This window comes from Rousettus aegyptiacus, unplaced genomic scaffold (genome assembly GCF_014176215.1).
Source record: "Rousettus aegyptiacus isolate mRouAeg1 unplaced genomic scaffold, mRouAeg1.p scaffold_m13_p_6, whole genome shotgun sequence".
In the NCBI taxonomy this organism is placed as follows: Eukaryota; Metazoa; Chordata; class Mammalia; order Chiroptera; family Pteropodidae; genus Rousettus; species Rousettus aegyptiacus.
The window spans coordinates 4,985,328-5,006,426 of NW_023416309.1; positions in this window are offsets into that span (position 1 = coordinate 4,985,328).

Consider the following 21,099-nt stretch of genomic DNA (forward strand, 5'->3'; position numbering starts at 1 on the left):
GAAACCAAGTGTTTAAACTATTAAGTGAAGCAAACTACCAGCATAGAATAATGTAACCAGCTAAGCTTTCCTTTAGATATGAAGGAGAAATTAAGATCTTTCCAGACATACAAAAATTCAGGGAATTCTCCACTATGAGGCCTGCAGTACAGGAAATACAGAAGAAAGGGGTCAGCTCAACTAACACAAAATGACACACACACAAAAAAACCATAATTAGGAGTAAAGTGACTATCAGGTAAATAAAAGCAGAGGAGTGCAACCCTTATAAAGAATAGGGCATTATAAGCTTAAATAATAAGAAGAGAATTGTTATAACAAGACAGTAATAAATAGTCAGCATTCGTAGGGACAAATTGAGATAACAATTACTGAAAGGGGGATAATTTAAAGATCCAAATTTGAAAAGGGGAATGGAGATAAGGCACACACATAAGAAAATAGAAGACTGTACATATGTAATTATCCTTTACATATTAATAATGGTAACCACTCACAGAAGGTTCAGAACTGCAGTGTATAACATCTAACAAGAAGAACCAGAGAGAAAACCCACAAAAGTCAATCAAAATAAAGGAAACGGAAACACAAGGACAAGGAAGCAATAGAAACACCAAGCTACCAGAAAGCAAAAGATAAAATGGTTATAAGAAGACCTCATATTTCAATAATCATCCTACATGTAAACGGACTAGACTCACCAATAAAAAGGCAGAGTTGCAGAATGGATCAAAAAACAAAACCCAACTATATGCTGCCTCCAGGAAACTTGTTTCCATTCCAAAAATATATATATATAGACTCAAAAGGAAAGGGTGGAAAGTGATATTTCAAGCAAATGGCATTCAGAGAAAAGTGGGAGTAGAGGTACTAATATCAGATGAATTAGACTTCAAAATAAAAATAGTAAAGAAAGATACTGAAGGACATTTCTACTGATAAAAGGAATCTTGCACCAAGAACACATAATACTTATTAATATTTATGTTCCCAATCAGGGAGCCCCAAAATAGGTAAAGCAATTACTAACAGAACTAAAGGGAGAAACAGACCAAAACACTATCATAGTAGGAGACCTAAATACCCCACTGTCAGATATGAACAGATCACCCAAACAGAAAATCAATAAGGAAATAACATCTTTAAATGACACATTGGGCCAACAGGACATAATTGACATTTACGAACCCTTCCATCAAAAACAGCTGCTTATACATTCTTCTCTAGTGCACATGGAACATTCTCAAAATCAGCCATATACTAAGACACAAAGATAGCTTCAACAAATATAAGAAGGTTAAAATCACACCAACAATATTCTCTGATCATAATGCTTTGACAAGATCAACTGCATAAAGAAATCAGGAAGAATCACAAATACATGCTACTGAAGAATAACTGGGTCAGAGAAGAAATAAAAAGAGAGATCAAGCAATATATAGAAACAAATGATAATGATAGTACAACACATCGAAACTTTTGGGATATGGCAAAAGTGATCATAAGAGGAAAGTTCATATCATTACAGGCCTACCTCCATAAATAATGCAAGCCCAAATAAACAACCTAACCTTCATCTTAAAGAAACTAGAAAAGGAAGAACAAATAAAACCTAGGTCTGAAGAAGGGAAGAAATAATCAAAATCAGAGCAGAAATAAATGAAATTGAAAACAAACAAAAGAGAATAGAGAAAATAAATGTAACAAAGAGCTGGTTCTTAGAGAAGGTTAATAAAGTTGACAAACCCCTGGCTAGACTTACTAAAGAAAAAAGAGAAAAGACACAAATAAACAAAATCAGGGATGAAAGAAAGGAAATTATGACAGACACTGCAGAAATACAAAGGATCATACAAGAATACTATGAAAAGCTATACAATACCAGATTTATGTTTAGTACTTAGAAAAATACAACCCACCAACACTGAATCAAGAAGAACTGGAAATCTAAATAGACCAATCAGCAGTATGGAAATAGAAACAATCATCAAAAATCTACCAAAAAGTAAAATTCCAGGACCAGATAGATGGCTTCACCAGTGAATTCTATCAAACATTCAAAGATTTAATACCTATACTCCTCAAACTCTTCCAAAAAATCAAAGAGGAGGTAATACTTCCCAACACATTTATGAGACTAATGTTACCCTGATACCAAAACCTAATAAAGATAATTGAAAAAAGGAAACGACAAGCAATATCTCTCTTGAGCACAGATGCAGAAATCCTAAATAAGATATGAGCAAATCAAATACAGCAACATATGAAAAAGATTATACACCACGATCAAGTGGGCTTCATCCCAGAGGCACAGGGATGGTTCGACATACACAAATTGATACACTACATAAACAAATTAAAAAATAAGAATCATATGATTTTATCAATAGATGCAGAAAAAGCCTTCAACAAGATACAGCATCCATTTATGATCAAAACGATTACCAAAATCAGTATAGAAGAAAAGTATCTTAATATAATAAATCCATATATGACAAACCCTCAGCCAACATTATACTTAATAATGAAAAACTAAAAACCTTCCGTCTAAGATTAGGAACAAGGCAAGGCTGTCCACCATCGCCATTGTTATTCGATATAACATTGGAGGTTCTAGCAAGTTCAATCAGGCAAGAGAAACATATAAAAGGCGTCAAAATAGAAAACAAAAAAGTCGAACTGTTACTATTTACACATGACGTGATTCTCTATATAGAAAACTCTAAAGACTCCATAAGAACCTTGGTAGAAACAATAAGCAAATATAGTAAGGTTTCTGAATACAAAAACATTAAAAATCCATAGCATTCCCATACTTTAAAATGCAGTGTCAGAAAAAGAAGTGGAAAAAATGATTTCTTCTGCAATTGCAACAAAAAGAATAAAATCCCCAGGAATAAACCCAAGAAAACATGTGAAGGACCTATATAATGAAATCTACATGACCCTGTTAAAAGAAATTGAAGAAGATACAAAGAAATGGAAAGATATTCTGTGTTCTTTAATTGAAAGGATCAACATAGTTAAAAAATGACCATATTACCTAAAGCATTATACAGATTGAATGCAATCCCCATCAAAATCCCATCGGCATTTTTTAAAGAAATGGAGCAAAAAAATCATCAAATTTACATGGAAGCATAAAAGACCCCGGATTGCCAAAGCCGTCCTGAGAAAAAAGAATAAGGCTGGAGGCATCACTCAGACCAACTTCAAATTATACTACAAAGCGACAGTAATCAAAACGGCATGGTATTGGCAGCAAAACAGACACATGGACCACTGGAACAGAATCAAGAGTCCAGAAGTAAGCTCATATTTATATGGGCAAATAATTTTCGACAAAAGAGCCAAAAACATACAGTAAAGAGGAAAAAAAAACCTATTTAATAAAGGGTGCAGGAAAAGTGGAAAGCCACCTGCAAAAGAATGAAACTAGACTGTTGTCCATCACCACACATCAAAATTAACTCAAAATGGATTAAGGACTTGAATATAAGACCTGAAACAATATAATGCATAGAAGAAAACATAGGAACAAAACTCAAGGACCTTGGATTCAAAGAAGATTTTATCAATTTGACCTCAAAAGCAAGGGAAGTAAAAGCTAAAATAAAAGAATTGTACTACATCAAATTAAAAATGTTCTGCTCAGCAAAAGAAACTGTCAACAAGGTAAAGAGACTACCATCTGAATAGGAAAATATATTTGTAAGCAACACCTCTGATAAGGGCCTAATATCCAAAATATACAAAGGACTCATACAACTCAATAACAACAAAAACAAATGATCCAATCAAAAAATGGGCAGAGGACCTAAACAGACACTACTCCCTAGAGGACATACAAATGGTGAACAAATATTTGAAAAGATGTTCAAAATTGCTGGGTATTAGGGAAATTCAAAGCAAAACCACAATGAGATACCATCTCACATCTGTTAGAATAGCTATAATCAGCAGCACAAGTAATAACAAATGTTGGAGAGGATGTGGGGGAAAAAGAACCCTCATACACTGCTGGTGGGACTGCGAATTGGTATAGCAACTATGGAAAACAGTATGGAAGTTTCCCCCAAAAAACTAAGAATTGATCTACCATATGATCCAGCAATCCCTCTACTAGATATTTACCCCAAAGACTGTAAAACCTATATCCAAAAAAATATTTGTACACCGATGTTCATAGCAACACTATTCACAGTGGCCAGGATACGAAAGTAATCAAAGTGCCCTACAATAGATGATTGGCTAAAAAAGTTGTGGTACGTATATACAATGGAATATTACTCAGCCATAAGAAGAGATGAAATACTGCATTTGAGACAACCTAAATGGACCTCAAGATAATCATGCTAAGCAAAATAAGCCAGACAGGAAAATCTGAAAATCACATGATATCACTTATCTGTGGAATATAAACCTAAAAGTAACAAATGAACAGGACAGAGATTCAGGGACATGGACAAAAGGCTAGTGGTTACCAGAGGGTAGGAGGTGGGAGAGGAGAAAAGAGGTAGACAGGGTAAAGGAGGTCAAATATAAGGGGAGGGTGAGGGTGAAGGGGATCAAATACATGGTAGATGAAGGAAACTGGATATTATATGGTAATCACACAATAGAATATACAGATGTCAAATGATAGTGTACACCTGAAAATTATATAATTGTATTAACCAACGTTACCCCAATAAAATTAAAAAAAAACAACAACAACTAAGAATTGATCTACCAAATGATCCAGCAATCCCTCTACTAGGTATTTACCCCAAAGACTGGAAAACCAATATCCAAAAAGATATTTCTACACCAATGTTCAAAGCAGCATTATTTACAGTGGCCAGAATATGGAAGCAACCAAAGTGTCCTACGATGACTGGCTAAAGAAGCTGTGGTATGTATGTATATGTATGTATGTATATATATACATACATATAAATATATATACACAGGCACACACACACACACACACACACACACACACACACACAATGGAATATTACTCAGCCATAAGAAAAGATGAAATACTGCCATTTGCAACAACACAGATGGACCTTGAGATAATAATGCTTAGCTAAATAAGCCAAACAGAAAAAGTTGAAAATTACATGATATCACTTATCTGTGGGATATAAACCTAAAAGCAACAAATGAACAGGACAAATTCATTTATATGGACTATAGACTAGTGGTTACCAGAGGGTATGGGGTGGGGAAGGAGCAGGGAGGAAGACAGTTAAAGGGGTCAAATATAGGGGAGTGGGGAGAGCGAAGTGGGTAAAGGGGATCAAATATATGGTAGCTGAAGGAAACTGGACACAATAGAATATAAAGATGTCAAATGATAATGTATACCTGAAAATTATATAATTGTATTAACCAATGTTACCCCAATAAACTTAATAATAAAAAGTAAAATAATAAAAATAAATAAAAAATAATTTAAAACAACATAATGGAGAATATTACTACTTATAAATATGCACGCATTGTGGCCAAATCTATAATTCAAATTTACTGCTTTCAGAAACAAAAAATAATAAAAGTAAATGAACAATTTAACTTAAGAAATAAGGAAAACACACAATTAAAAGCGTTTTTAAAAATTGAAATAATAACAATAACAGAAGTAATTATTTATAAAAAATAGTATAATTTACCAATAAATTCAAAGGCTTAATTTGAGAGAAAAATAAAAATATAAATAAAATAACAAAGAGAAAGAGATGGAAAGACTAGTCAAGATGGTGTAGAAGGTAGAGGCTGTGCACACCTCTTCTCATGGCCACACCAAAATTATAACAAAATTACAGAGCAACCAGCATGTGGAGTCACCTGAGGTCTGGCTGAACAGAAGCCCTACAACTAGGGACAAAAATAACAGGTCAAACTGGTAGAAGGGACAAAGACGTGCAATGGTCCAGTTCGAAACCCGTGTAGCAATCAAAAATCTGGAGGGCTATCTTGGCTGTAGAACCTCCTCCCCAACCTGAGGAACAAGGGGTCCCAGCCATTCACTGGGATCCCTAGTTCAGCGTTCTGGTGCTGGAAAGAGACTACCCGTAATGCCTGGCTGTAAAAACCAGAGGAGTGTGCGGCTGCGTAAGTTGCAGACATCCCTCTTAAAGGGCCCACACCCAGCCTTACTCACTGATAGACTCACTCACTCTGAGCTACAGTGCTAGGGCAGGAGCTTGAAAGGTGCCAGGGACATATAGGGAGGCGCTGAGTTGTTGAGCTTCAGGGCAAGGGTTGGAAGGGTGGCTTTCTCCTGGACATAAGTGCTGGCAGTATCCATTTCCCTTTGTTGAGCCTCCCCAATCCCAGCCCATGGACACAGGCAATGCCATACCTGGATGACACAGGTTGCTCCATCTAGGTGATTCCCTGAGACTCTGCCTCTCCCAACTTGCAGGCCCACCCAAGCTCTTCCAAAGGTTTATTCTATACAAATGGGCTGTCTTTGCTCCTGCTTCAGCCTTTTCTAAGATCTCTCAAAGGCTCACAAAATTTAAAGCAGCAGCATCTGGACTTAGCATGCCATATACCTCTTTCTGAGCAGCCCCAAGCCCCGCTCGGCTTGATTTCTGACTTGGCCCCTTGAAGTACTTATAAGCCCAGCACAGGTGGCAGCCATCTGTGGATTGCTTAGTGACTCACACCAGATGGCCCTGGAGGTTCACAGGCTGCAGCTGAATCTGACCTGCATCTAGATTGTGCCACTGGGCCCCATAGCACACCTAATATATATATTTAGCCACTCTACTAAGACCAGGAGACTTAAGAGCCCTACTAAATACATAAAAACAGACATAGGAAGGCAGCCAAAATGAGGAGACAAAGAAGCATGTTCCACATGAAAGAACAGAACAAAACTCCAGAAAAAGAATGCATTGAAATGGAGACAAGCAATCTATCAGATGCAGAATTCAAAACACTGGTTATAAGGATGCTTAATGAATGGAGGGGAAGAGTAAATGAAGTCAGTGAGAACTTTAGATAGAAAACATACAAATGGAGATGAAAAACATAATAAATAGGGAACCAGCCAGAAATAAAGAATAAAGTACCTAAGATGAAGAGTACAAATCAGAAATAATAGAGGATGGGGTAGCAGAGGGCATCCAATCAGAATAGCAACAAGAAAAAAGAATGCAAAAAAATGAAGATAGTTTAAGGAGCATCTAGGATTAATATCAAGAGAAACAATACTTGCATCCTAGGGTTACCAGAAGGAGGAAAGAGAGAACAAGAAATTGAAAATCTATTTGAAGAAATAATAAAGGAAAATTTTCCTAACCTGGTGAAGGAAATGGACATAAACCCTGGAAAATTCAGAGTCTCAAAGAAGATGAACTCAAAGAGGCCCATACCAAGACACATCATAATTAAAATGTCAAAGGTTAAACAAAGAGAGAATCTTAAAAGCAGCAAGGAAAAAGCAATTAGTTACCTACAAAGGAGCTCCCATAAGACTGTCAGCTGCTTTCTCCGCAGAAACTTTGTAGGCCAAAAGGGCTTGGCACAAAATATTCAAAGTGATGAAAACCCAGGACCTACAACCAAGATTACTTTACACAGCAAAGCTATCATTTAGAATCAAAGGAGAGATATAGAACTTCCCAGACAAGAAACAGCTAAAGGAGTTCATCACCACCAAGCCAGTATTACAGGAAATTTTGGGGGGACTCCTTTAAAAGAAAAAAAAATTATGTATCAAAAATATTTTTTAAAAAATGGCAATAACTACATATCTATTAATGAGTACTTCAAATGAAAAAAAAAAATCAAATGCTCCAATCAAAGGATAGGGTGGCTAAATGAATAAGAAAACAAGGCCTTTACATAAGCTACCTAAAAGAGACACTTCAGATTAAAAAGACACACACAAATGGAAAGTAAAGGGATGGAAAAGATATTTCATGGTGGACCTAGAGAGTATTGTTCTGAGTGGAGTAAGTTAGAAAAAGAAAAATGTCATATGATTTCATGGATATGTGAAATCTAAAGAATACATACATACATACATACATACATACATACATACGGAAACAAATTCATAAATACAGAGAACATTTGAGGGTTACCAGATAGGAGAGGGGTTGGGTGAAATTGGCAAAAAAGGGAGAAGGAATTAAGAAGTACACATTGAAAAAAAAAGAGAGAGAAAGAAAGCTCACATGCACAATATTAGAAATGGTGGGAAAAGGACAGAAAAAGAAGATGGAAATTTTTTTAAAAAAAATAGAGCATTATATATTTTTAAAAGTCCATATGCATATATTTAGAAATTTTAAGGAAATGGGAAGCTCTAAAAAACAAATATAAATTATCAAAAATGATCCAAAACTAAATGAGAAATTTTAAAATTTCACAGAGAAAAATTTGAACATTGTCAAAAAAATTAAGTCCAAAAAAGATCATAGGTCCAGATAATTTTCCAGCTGAGTTCCTTTAAATCTCTTGAGGTACTTCAACTACCTTCTGAATGGCTGAAAAATGAGTACAAAATAAAGGAAAACCATAAATCAACTTTACATATCAATGCAACTGTCTGTGAAATTGAATCTACATATATACAAATAAATATATAATATAGGTAAATACTCGTCCGTGAATACAAGGAATGTTTAATATTGCAAATCTATTAAAGTATTGTGGTACATCAATAATTTATAAAAAGAAAAATTACATTATTATCTGAACGGAAGCAGGAAAATTGTTTGATTAAATCAACATCTCATTGTTGGGGGGAACATATTCTCTTAGTAAAAATAAAAATTAAAGCATATTTCTTTAACATGATAAAAATTATATATGTCAAGCCAAGACCAGACACTATTTTTTATGATTCATTTTTGAGACATTTCTATTATATTTAGGAGCAAAATAATGCTTGCCATGTTTGCCATTATTTTGTCACCATTTCTAATTTCTAATTTAGTAAAATTATAAAAAAGAAAAATATGAGAAAATAAATTATCATAGATAAATATATACACATGTATTTTATACATAACCATACATAGATATAGATAAAATTCATTATTTTCAAAGATCAACAGGAACTATTAGAACCAATAAGAGAGCTCAGCAAAGTACATGATTACAGAATAAATATGCATAAGCATTAGGTTTTATACACCAGGAAAAAAACCTGGTAAGTTAATGTGGAAAAAATTCATTTATAATAGTAACGAACAATGTAAAACATTCTGTGAAGAAAATTACTAAGTTTTTCTGTTAAAGAAAGTTTGAATAACAAAATTATATCATAAATATACATGAAAATTAAAAGCAAAATTATTTTTCATTTTAATGAAATTCTAATTAAAACTGCAATAAAGTTTTTGAGGTACTCACTAAAATATATTTCATCATAAGAATATAGGAGGAAAACATCTACTTTTTAAAAGATGAGTACTATATATTTTCAGCCACATAAGTGTGACACAAATGAAGAATTAAAAGACATTAATGAGGAAAAAAATTGACAAACTCAGAATATGTACTGTTGATATGATAAAAGAAGCATTTGGAACCAGTGCGAGACAGGAATTTTATTTAATAATTAATACCAAAACAATTGTTTAAACATTTTAAACAATAAATTAGATCTCTACTTCATACCACACACAAAAATAAATTCCGAAATGTTCACAAGCTAAATCTAAGAAACTAAACCATTGAAGAAAATAGAAGTGAATAGCTATCTGATCTTAGAGTAGGGATGGTCTTTGTAATCATAAGAGCAAATGAAGGAACAATAAGTGAAAAGTCTGATTGACTTTACTATATAGGATTTTTAAACTTCAGAACACCTAAAAATATCATAAACAAAATTAAAAGATTAGTTACAAAATAAGAAAAGTATGGGTAACCTGTATACTAGATGATGGGTTAATACATTTCAAAAATAATCGAGAGTTCCTATAGTTTAGTGAACACACCGATAGACAAATGAGCAAAGGGCATAAATAATCTAATTTGTAAAATAGAAAATGAATGGAAAACACTAGATAAAATAGTCAATCTCATGTAAAATCAAAGAAATGTAACATCACACAATAATGAGATTGCATGGTTCATGCAGCAAATTAGCAATGTTGTTTGTTTTCGTTTTGCTTTGTATTGTCTTGTACCCAGGTTAGCGAAGTGCTACAGAAGGGCCATCAATTTCTGATGAGAATGTAAATTGGTGCTACAATTCTGGAAGGCCATTTGGAAACATAGATCCAGTGCCTTTAATCAGGTCATGCTTTTTAGGAAATAATTCTAAAGAAATAATTAGAGATGTGCACAGGGATATTTGTGCAATGATGTTCATCACAGTGATATTTATCACTCAAAATAATTAGCGGCAACCTAAATACCCAACAGTAGGGGACTGCAGCAATAAGTCATAGGTTAAATAATCTGCAGTACATACGTATGCTGTAATAGCTATTAAAATCATGAACAAAAGATTATTTAATACAATAAAAAATTCTTCATAGTATAATGTTAAATAAATGAAGCCAACCCATGTATGCAGTGTAATTACCTACTGGTTTACGAAAAAGACTTAGAAAACAAAAGAACATGCCATATTTTTAATTTTGATGGTAGCTTTCTTTTCCACAGCTCTAGTTTTTACAATGAAAATACATTATATTTATAAATAAGAGAGAATATAATAAATCTTCAAAATTCACTCATTTAACATTTTGAAAAGCACAATGTTCTCTAAGGTTAGCATCTTAGCAACTCTTCTAAATAATCCATTGTTCCTTCAAATAGATTGAAGTCATTTGTCTGGAATTCCAAAAGCTGACAACAACCAATTCAGACCTTCTGGTGTTCTTTCTCTCAGATTTAAAGGACAGAAATCATTATGTAAAAATAATAGCAGGAAAAAAAGCATACAATGGAAGTTTTGATTCACATTTTGAAAGAGAATATGTAACAAATAAAGTTGAGTGGCAAAAATTAATTAATTAATTAATTAATTAATTCCCAATGTCACACTGTCAATAGGCTGATTATATTGGAGATAAAATTTCTCTTCAAATATACTTGTCAAAATATAATGTTGCAAAGAGAAACAGATAAATGAGGACAAGCCCCCATCAATCCCAGAGGAACTGTGTGCTGCCTTCCTTCCATTTGAGAGCTGCCAGGAGACAGGACAATTCGGTGTGCAGAGCTGCTCCAATCACCATCTTGCAATTTTAGATTCCATCTCCAAGTTGGGAGTGATTAGTTCTCAGAGTAGCAGGGCTCCAGTTATCAGGAAACCAGTTATCCAGAATCTTCAAGATTTGAACAGCCTCGAACACAAAATAGAGAAAGGAAGAAACTTGGAGGCAAAGGAGATGAGGCTGAACAGGTGGAAGGTGAAGAGTTGAGTAAGGCAATATCCATGACAGATAAAAGGACTCTGAACTCCTCTGAAAGAGAGTAAAAGAGTGAGGATCACACCTGGGTTTCTCAGCTGTCAGGGGGAGGGCTCTGTGCTTGTAGGCATTATCTTACTAAAGCTTCTCGATGGTTGTAAACAGTCAAGAGATGAGAGTTGAAGGAATTTATTCAAAGTCACAAACCAGGAATCGATGAGCAGGATTTGAATGCAAATCCGCTTGGCTGCAAAGTGCCAGCTTGTTTCACTGCATCCTTGCTGGGCAGCAGCCTACATGGAGCCCAGGAGTAAGAAGCAGTTCAGAAATCCTCCCTTTGCAGGGGCTCTCAGGACAGCTTTCTCTCATCTCTTTTTATCATCCCCCAACTTTTCTCTGCTTTACTGCAAGTGTCTTGTGTCTCCTAGCTTGCCTTTCATATCCCCCTTATCTGGATAGCTACCCTCTCATAATTTTCTCTCCGTAACACATTCTTTCTCCAGGTTGTGTACCCTCCTCCCACGCAGCCAAACCTGCTGATCCCCAGTATCTAAGGCCCTTTTCCTTGACCTTTCCTCTTCCACTCTTGATGTACCCCAACAACACTCTGAACTGCACAATGTGTAGAAGCTCTTGTACTGCAGAACATTTAAAAAAAAAATTCTAAACTTTTAGTAGAATGTACAATTTACTAAATGAAAAAGATTGACACATGGATATAACTACAGAAATAGAGACCATCCAAAAGGGTGGAAGGGGGAGTACCAAGATCAAATAAATTTAGGACACAGAATATACTCTATCACCTCTTTGCCGTGCATATGAATCTTAGGTTCGAAGTCTTCCAGTTAAAAGATCATTTTTGACCTAAATTTCTTTGAACACAGAAGTCTTTTTGCAGGACAGTTGTTAATATTTCATAGGATACTACAGTAATAAACATAAGACACAGTTTGAGAAAGGCTGATATGTGCTGGTGTACCTGATAGTGTAAATAATAGTATGCAAGAGAGGCTGAGCAGCATGCCTGCTGTGGCCGAGCTCTCAACTTCCTCTTCTTTAGTTGTCTAGTCTGACTCTGCCCCTGCACAACTTAGGGCTGTCCCAGCCCCCATCATGAATGGGCAGAGTGGTTTAGATGCCAAAGACACAAATTCAGTCCTCTGTGATGGGGACAAGTGGTTACCTTCTCTGGACAAAATTGAAGATCATGATGCCTACATTTGCAACATGCCTGGCATGGCCAGGACCACAAGAATATTCTCTCTCTCTCTCTCTCTCTCTCTCTCTCTCTCTCTCTCTCTCTCTCTCTCTCTTTCTCTCTCTCTCTCTCTCTCTCTCTCTCACACACACACACACACACACACACACGCAAAGGTCTGACTTATCTATACTGAATTGGTCTCACTCCTCTATCATGGTCAATATACTTATTGCAGAGAGTCTTCAAACTCCCTGTCTAAAATTGCTTCAAGTTTAGCCTTGCAAGCACTAACTTCAGCAAGTGTTAGTCTATTTCTTGAGCTATTTTCATTTTCCATTTGTTAGTGACAGATGCATGCAATTACTGGAACTTCAGGAACAACATTTCCTTCCAAATCTCTGCAAATATCGGCGACAGAACACCTTCTCTTCTTGGCTGCTACGTGGGATGGAGGATTAGAGTTATTGACAGTCCTACCTTTGATATAAGAGAACAGCTTCCAAGCTGAATTTTCCTGAAAATCTCTTCCCTTCTTAGGATTTTTTTGCACTCAGTTATTATGCCTCATGTCATACTCTCAAACCCTCCTTCTTCTCACTAGTTTCATGTAAAGCTGTGTTTCCTGCCTTATTGGGTTTGCTGTGTTATCCTTCGGAGGCCAGGTGTCCTGGCACATCTGTTCTATTCACAACAGGCTCAGGCGTCAGTCAGTTAGCTTGCAAGGTGCAGTAACTCATTTGCAATCCAGATCAAAAGAGTCGCCCTTTGGGCTTAGAGGAAATAACACTGAAAGTAATTACCCAGAGAGACTAGAACTTGAAAATACAATCGCATTTTTCTTGTTACTTATTAAAACAAATGAGACCACATCTGGCTCTCTCATGCTCCCCAAGTCCTGGCATTTTCATTTCTGCATAGAGTCACTAAGCACACCACTGCATTCTCCTCTTGCTCGGGAATGGGGAAATACCATTTCCTGACTTAAGACTAGTGCTTGAAAACTCCAATCATAAAGAAGCTAAGGAGGAGTTACCAGGAACTGCCTGAATGAGCCCCTGGGGCTTTGTCCGCCAACCAGGGCATCTAGGGTTGACAGTTTACTGCACAAAGGAATGGGAAGCAACTCCCCCTGAGGGCTTGGCCCCAACATTCTTGGTCAGTAGTGGGGAAGTAGGGGTTGGAAGACAGAGACTTGAATGAAAATGCCTGTCCCACTATGTATTGGCCATGGGATCCTAAACAAGCCTAGATCTAGGAAAGAATGGCCTTGGAAATGTCTGAGCTTCTTTTCTCCTTTTGAAATCGCTCACAGGTTATCCAACATATGCAGCCACGGCCACAATAGGGAGCACTAACTTATAAGATCATTACAAGGGGAAAAGTTCTAGTCAAAACATGGCTTAAGCTCTGTGCTGCCTACCAAGATCCCAGGAGAGGCTGGGTACTGACTCAGTCACCCCTCATATTCCACAGGGAGGAGCATGCAAACTTGGCAGACAGGAAGTACCAGGTCAGGATGACAGCTTGGACCCACCCCTGGCTGAGCTTTGCATTCAGGAACGAGACTGACCTCTGACAACAGAGTTACCCTTAGGAGCAGCCCATGAGCTGCTTCTTGAAACATTATTCCAACCCATTCCTTTCTCCCACACATCACCCAGTCTGAGGACTCATCAGTTCTCACCTGAACCTCTAAAGAGCTCCTTAACTCCAGCCTCACTCCTCTCCAGGCCTCCATCCCTCGGCTGCCAAGGTGAAGTTTAAATAAGAATCTGGTCAAGCTAACATTGCGACACAGTGTCATCATCTCCCACAAGAACTAATGAAATGGTCTTCCCCGAGACCTACCCATACTACCCCCCATTCATTCCAGAATCCACACTCCACACAACAACTAAATAGTAAATGGAAAAACAAATTAGATCCGGCATTTCCCAGTTCAAACAAACACCATCAAAAACTCTCAGAAAAGAATTCAGATTATAGGACCCTGTATACCAGGGGTCCCACACCCCCGAGGCCACAGACTCTGCTGGTTCTCTCTTTAATGTATTAAAATAATTTTGGACATGTACTTACTATATATGTTGGGGTATTTTGAAATATTATTCTTTGACACACAACTAACACACAACTATTCCATATTCTCACAGTTCTACAGTATTTGCTCCCTTTGCAACATGCCTTTTTTCAGTCTCACCTTCTATACCCCTTGCCTTTATTCCCCCACTCATTTCCCTCCGAGTTATCCCCTACTAATCCCTATAGGCTAAACTCAAATGTCAATTCCTTAGGAAGCCTTTCCTGACACACTCTAACAGATACAGAGTGCTAAGAGAGAGAGAGAAAGAGAGAGAGAGAGAGAAAGAGGGCTCGCTACACTTCCTAAAATACATACCTTTCTCTCAGGAAAAAAAGGAAATATAATGAAATGGGAGAGGTCCGCCAGGCATGTGCAAAGGCTTAGACTAGCATGAGTGCCCTTCAACTGAGAGAGGAGTTACCCAACTGAGAGAGGAGTTACCCAGCTCCTCTATTAGAGATCTGCCAGAAGCAGAAATGCTTCTGGACAATCTCCACTCTTCGGAATCCAAGCTCATGCTTCAAATAGTAGATACATTAGGTACTTTTCTTCCATGAAGGCAGTTCACTTGTAGTGTTCAGCATAGCAGAGAGGTTGAGTGCAGAGACTCTGAAGCTAGTCTTCCCAGATTCAAACCTGGCTCTGCTCCTTATTAGCCAACTTATTTAACCTTCCTAAGCCACAGTTTTCTACTCTGTAGAACAGAAATAATAATAATAGTGTACTTTAGTCCTCATAGACTACCATAAGAATCAAATGGATTACTATAACTAGAGTGCTTGAAAAATGGGAATGATAGTAGTAAACTTATCCTCATAGGCTGTTTTAAGAATCAAATTGATTAATATAGTTAGAGCTCATAGAAGAGTAACTAACATGTGAATGCTCCTTTGGTACTATGGTTTTTATTTCAGTCTCATATAAACCTCTTGGACTCACCTGTTCTCCAAGTCTCCTGGAGCTGCAGAGATGAAACTTGGGACACTGGAAATATAACTGACTAAGTGGATAGGAGTTACTGCAGCAGCAATGGAGACAAGACCATACATTCCTATTCTAAACTTATTGTAAACAATTGGGAATCCTGAGTGCCTAAAATAGTACTTGGCACTGAAGGTATTTGATAAATGTTGCATCCTCCCCCTGCCATCCCTGTCCTACCTATTCCCAATCCCAACCTTAAATTTACAGTCAAGTAAAATGTGGGATGCTTTCAATGCTTTTGTATAACAGTGACTCAGGGGTAAAGGGCTGTTTCTGATCATTATTCATCTTTTCATTACTGTCGTGTGTTTTATTGGTTTTGCATTGAAATACTTTTTTCAACATTTTAAAATGAGACTTTTGCTTCAGCTGATTCCAGATCCTAGCATCTATTGAAGTACAAACAATTGAGTGGGTTTCTTTTTCTTCCTAATTTTAATTTTAAAGATCAATAAGTCATCTGTGATGCCTTGAAAAGATATTAAATAACACAATCGGCATGGATTTTACTATGAAGATGATATTTCCACAGTGTCTGCTCAAAATTACAGAATTGGTAAGATCTTGAGGTACTGGGCTTTCTGGAAAACCTCCCATTAAGATGTAGAATAGAATTAAAAGGGCCTACAGAAAGCACCCAGGCCAGCAAAATTTTTGCATGACAACAAATTCAAGGAAAATTAATAGAGTTACTGAAAATTACTTTCTCTTCCATTCAAAATAAAAATAGCTTTTGAAATAACTTTGGAACAATCCGAATTTTACCTACTATTTAATGAATAGAAGAACATCAATCAGACATAATGTTGCTTTTGGCCACTAAAATATTTATATCTGGGCTGTGGAAGAAGAAACAATGGGAAGCCGGCTTTCTGGGAAGGCAGCTTTCTAATCATTCTCCATGGACATAGATGGAGGCCTGATGCAGAAGCCAGGTCCTTAGAGAGTAGGCAGCCCATGCTGGGAGGACGGGGGGTGACGGTGCAGGGGGATCTGGAAGTCTGAGGCTTGAGGCTTAGAGAAGCATGTGCTTCATCTGAATTTTAAAGCCATTAGGGGACAGACACAGAACAGATCCAGCCCTCCTGATTTCTCGCCCAGTACTCTTCCTATATTCCATTCTAGAGGTAAAACCTAAGAATCTCTATTATCTGCTACCAGGATGAATGTTGCTCTAGGCAGCCCCCTTGGGCTGACTAGGTCTGCAACTGTGGGTCTGGGCTGAGGACAGCATCCCCCTGAGCTGTCCCCGAAAGACATGTTGCCTCTGTAACTTCAGAAGATCCATGACCGGCAATGAATTCAGTGGCCCCCACACTTCTGGCCACTGGGTTTGCAGATAGAGGGGAAAATTATACATATACACTCACATTTTATTTAAATCTGGTTCTGCCAACTCACTGAATGACGCTTTCTGACCCTAAAGCACTCTCAACTGTACACATGGCAGGATAATATGTAGCCTTCCTATATCTACTCCAACTTTGGTAAACCATCTCCCACATCAAAAGTGACCTGAGGCCACTTACTAGATTGCCGCTATCCAGTGCCTTCCCTTTGACGGAGTTCTGCCTTCACCCTACAGTTCACTTTCCTCCAGATCAGCCTGTGGCTTGGGAGGAAATGTTGTCTAAAACTGTCAGTTCCTCTGAGCACTCAGCTCTGCCAGCATGAGGCAAGGTGTGGGAGTCAGGACTCTGACCATTCCTGGGTAGCTGAGACAACACTGACATCTTGTGGTCTGGAATTCTGCCTTCTCCATGCATCACAGGCCAATGCCACACCCAGGCCTGCAAGGGGAGCCTTTCCCAGCCCTACAGGTGAGAGTAGATCAACCCTGTGCAAACCCAATCCTGTGCAGAGGGCTCACAGACCATCAGGACAACCTAGTAACCAACAGCATACATACAGTCTGAGACAGCATCAGACCTGCCATATACACAGGCTCCAACCCAGTCAGCAAATAGTGTGCAGTACCGTGGGCAGCTCCAGAACTAGGCAGGAATAGGAAGCATGCAGGTAATTACAATCCAAATAGCGAAGTGCCATTAAGGTTTATGGGACCTCAGAGGAGGGAAAACAAACGGCCTAAAGATAAGGTAAAACTTCAGAAGCAACATTGGGTCAGAATCTCCAAGAATCCTTTGGAGTCAGTAAGGAAGAAAGATAAGGAGTGAGCAAGTCAGAATCTCCAAGCTTTGCAGAATAGATTCATTTTAGAGACGGAGTACTAAACTGAGAGATTTCTTTAAAAATATAGAGGGTAAATGCATGTAGTTTCCTCAGGGAGAGGCAAGAGTGGCGGATGGGGGCGGAGAAGAAAAAGGAGAGAGCCTTGAATGCCAGGATAGAGTTCAAACTACTCAATTCCTGGGAATCACATTATAAAGTTGTATCTAAGAAGAAATCATCTGGAAGAGATAAAGCATGAACTATGTATGTAGAAAAACAACTGGAAAGATATTCACTGTAATGTCAGCAGTGGTTATCTCTAGGGCAGAGGACCACATGTGTTTATTTCTGCCCCTTTTCTTTTTTCTTTCTTTCTTGCTTATCTAATTTTTCTACCTTAATGAATATTTTTTATAATGAAAGAGATAATAGAGCAAGTTATTATATGAAGCATGTGAATGGTGAGGTTTTGAAGGTGCCTGCTAGCTTGCACTCTGATGGTCAGTCTCATCCATGAGGAAGCACCTCCACCAAAGGGGGTAGAGAGGAGATCATGTAACAGTCAGATCAGAGACCCAGGATCTGTCACACTGGAAGGAACCTTGAGAACCTACCCAATTCCATACTTCAGACAAGGGAAGCAAGGTCTGCCGAAGGGGTAGTGGCTGACCCAAGGACATACAGACCCTGCCAGACATCAAGATTCAAGCTCAGCTCCTGCTTTACTCTCCACAGCTCCTCCCTCTTCCTCTCACCCTCACTACCTCCCATAATCTGCATGGCCAGACACTCCAGGAGGCCCCACAAGTAGTTGCTGAACCCAGGCGGTGTCAGCGGGTCTGCCTTTTCACGGGCCAAGGTCAAGGTCCCTATATCACACTAGTACATACTGTAAAGCCCCATCTGAAAAAGGAAATAACTGAATAGTAGGATTTTCATATGATTGCACCCAACAGTTCTCAGAGTGTGGAGGTGGGAGCCACGGAGTTCTCCACAACTTTTTCAGTGGGGCCAAAAACTATTTTCATAAAAATACTAAAGTACAATTGGTTTCTTCACTCTCATTATTGAGTGAATGTACAGAGGACTTTTCCAGAGGCTACCTGACATGCAATGTCACAACAAGTTGAACGGGGCTCCTGAAATGATTTCTGAATGATGAAAAGGCAGGCATGAACTTGATTATATTGAATCTATTCAATTGAATGCAAAGGCATAGATGAGAACCCAGCTGTCATTTGTCCAGGTAGACATTAAAGAAAGTTGCAAAAATATAACAAATACCACTCTTTTTTTATTCTAATTTTTATTTAGAAAATGTTATTTTTAAATGTTATGCTTACAGTTTTTTGTTTTGTTTTAATTTTATAAATAAATACTTTAAATTTTCTTATTTCTAATTTATAAGATGGTAAAGATTGATATAATCCACATAAACTAAAACTCTGTGGAATCTCCACTCATTTTTAAGAGTGTGAACAGGTCCTGAGTTCAAAAACTTTGAAAACCTTTGATTCAACTTTCCACCTTATCATCCTATATATACCCAGCTCTTTCACCATCACCTGGCAGGTTAGCCACCGCAGGGAGTAGTCCTCCTCTCTCATCTTTTGTGTTCTCAAAGGCACGGCTAGCATATTTCTCTCTCCCTTTCTCTATCTCTCTCTGTCTGTCTCTCTCTCTGTCTCTGTCTCTGTCTCTCTCTCTTTCTCCTCACTCCAAGCTTATACCCCCCTCCCCCAGAGGCTGTACCCCTGGCCCCAAGCAGGGCTAAGCTGACACTATTCTGTGCACAGGATGTCTTTCTTCCTCTGTCCTGCTTTATTGCCACCTATTGCAGTCTTTGAGTCTGTGTCCTGCAAGATACCTGTCTTCCCTCTATCCAAGTGCTTCTAAAAGAGCATTTCTCCCCAAATTTGGCCCCTGAACCTCTTTAATGGGATCACAGACTGAGAAGCCTGATAGAATAAAGTTCACACCTGCCTTTCTATCATTCAGCAACCATTTCAGGAACCCCAACTCCATGTCAGATGCTTAGGCTCTAAAGATGAGTAAGACGTATTCCCTCGGCCTGCTTACAGTTTCCAGAGAAATAAAGAAGGAGCTAATAGCTCTATCTAGGAAATCAGGGAAACGCTTCACAGAAGATGTAATATTTGACACAGCTCATAGAAAATGAAGAAGCATTTACTGGGTGAAGAACTGAAGATATTTTCCTCTTGAGGGAAGAGTGTTTTCAAAAGCACACAAATGTGAAAATGCACGCCATGTCTAGGGAGCTGAGTAGATCAATGTGGGTACATTACAGTGTGTGAGTGTGTGTGTGTGCATGAGAGCATGCATATATGGCTGTGCATGCATGTGTCTGTGCCTATGTGCATGTGCCTGAATGCATACATATGTGTGATTGTGTGTGTACATGTATTGACTGCATGCTTGTACATGTGTATGTCCGCATGTGTGTTTTTGTGTAAACATTGTGATGATGAGATGAGTGTCTCAGGAGAGAAAGGGGGAAGTGGGAGGAAAGAGAATTGTTTAGACGAGTTACATATGGTATCTTATTTAGTACGCACTACAACCATGTGTACAGTAACCATGGGTGTTACTATGCACATTCTACAGAAAGGATTAGTAAACTCAGGCCACACCCCAATGCCCTGGCCCCAGGGACCTGAGACTGGGTAGCGGAGAGTCCAGAAGCCCAGCTCTTCCCGTATGCCCACCTCTCAGGTGGATCTCACTGAATCCCTGAAGGTATGAAACTCCCTGAGAACCTCAACAAATGGTCCCATATAGTTCTTCCAGCACATCCCAGGGCAACTCTGCACATCTGCCACCGAGGCAGAAATGAATACTTATTACGAAGCTTTTCTTGCGATTAAGAGAGCCAATAATAAAACACAAAACCAGAATTCAGTGTTTTGGAATGACCCATTAGGGAATAAAGTGGGAAGTCAAGGGTCTGAAGAAGCTAAGAAAGACCATCAAATGCTCAACAGGGCTGCTGAGAATTTGGTTTCACTACACACAGAAATATTCAGAGGTCAGGCACAATGAGGCTCGTTGACTTGGGCTCTCCTGCCTCCTCTGTTCAATCTGGCTAGTAAATAGTGGTGATTCAAACTTCAGTGCATCCTTCCATCTACTTCAGCTAATTGAAAAAGGAGCACTCCTCCTTGTAACAGGTATTAGGGTGTGTTTCCTGTGCCAGACACTGTTCTGAGGCCTCATATCTTCTCTTAGTTAAGCCATATACATTTTCTATCATCTATACTATA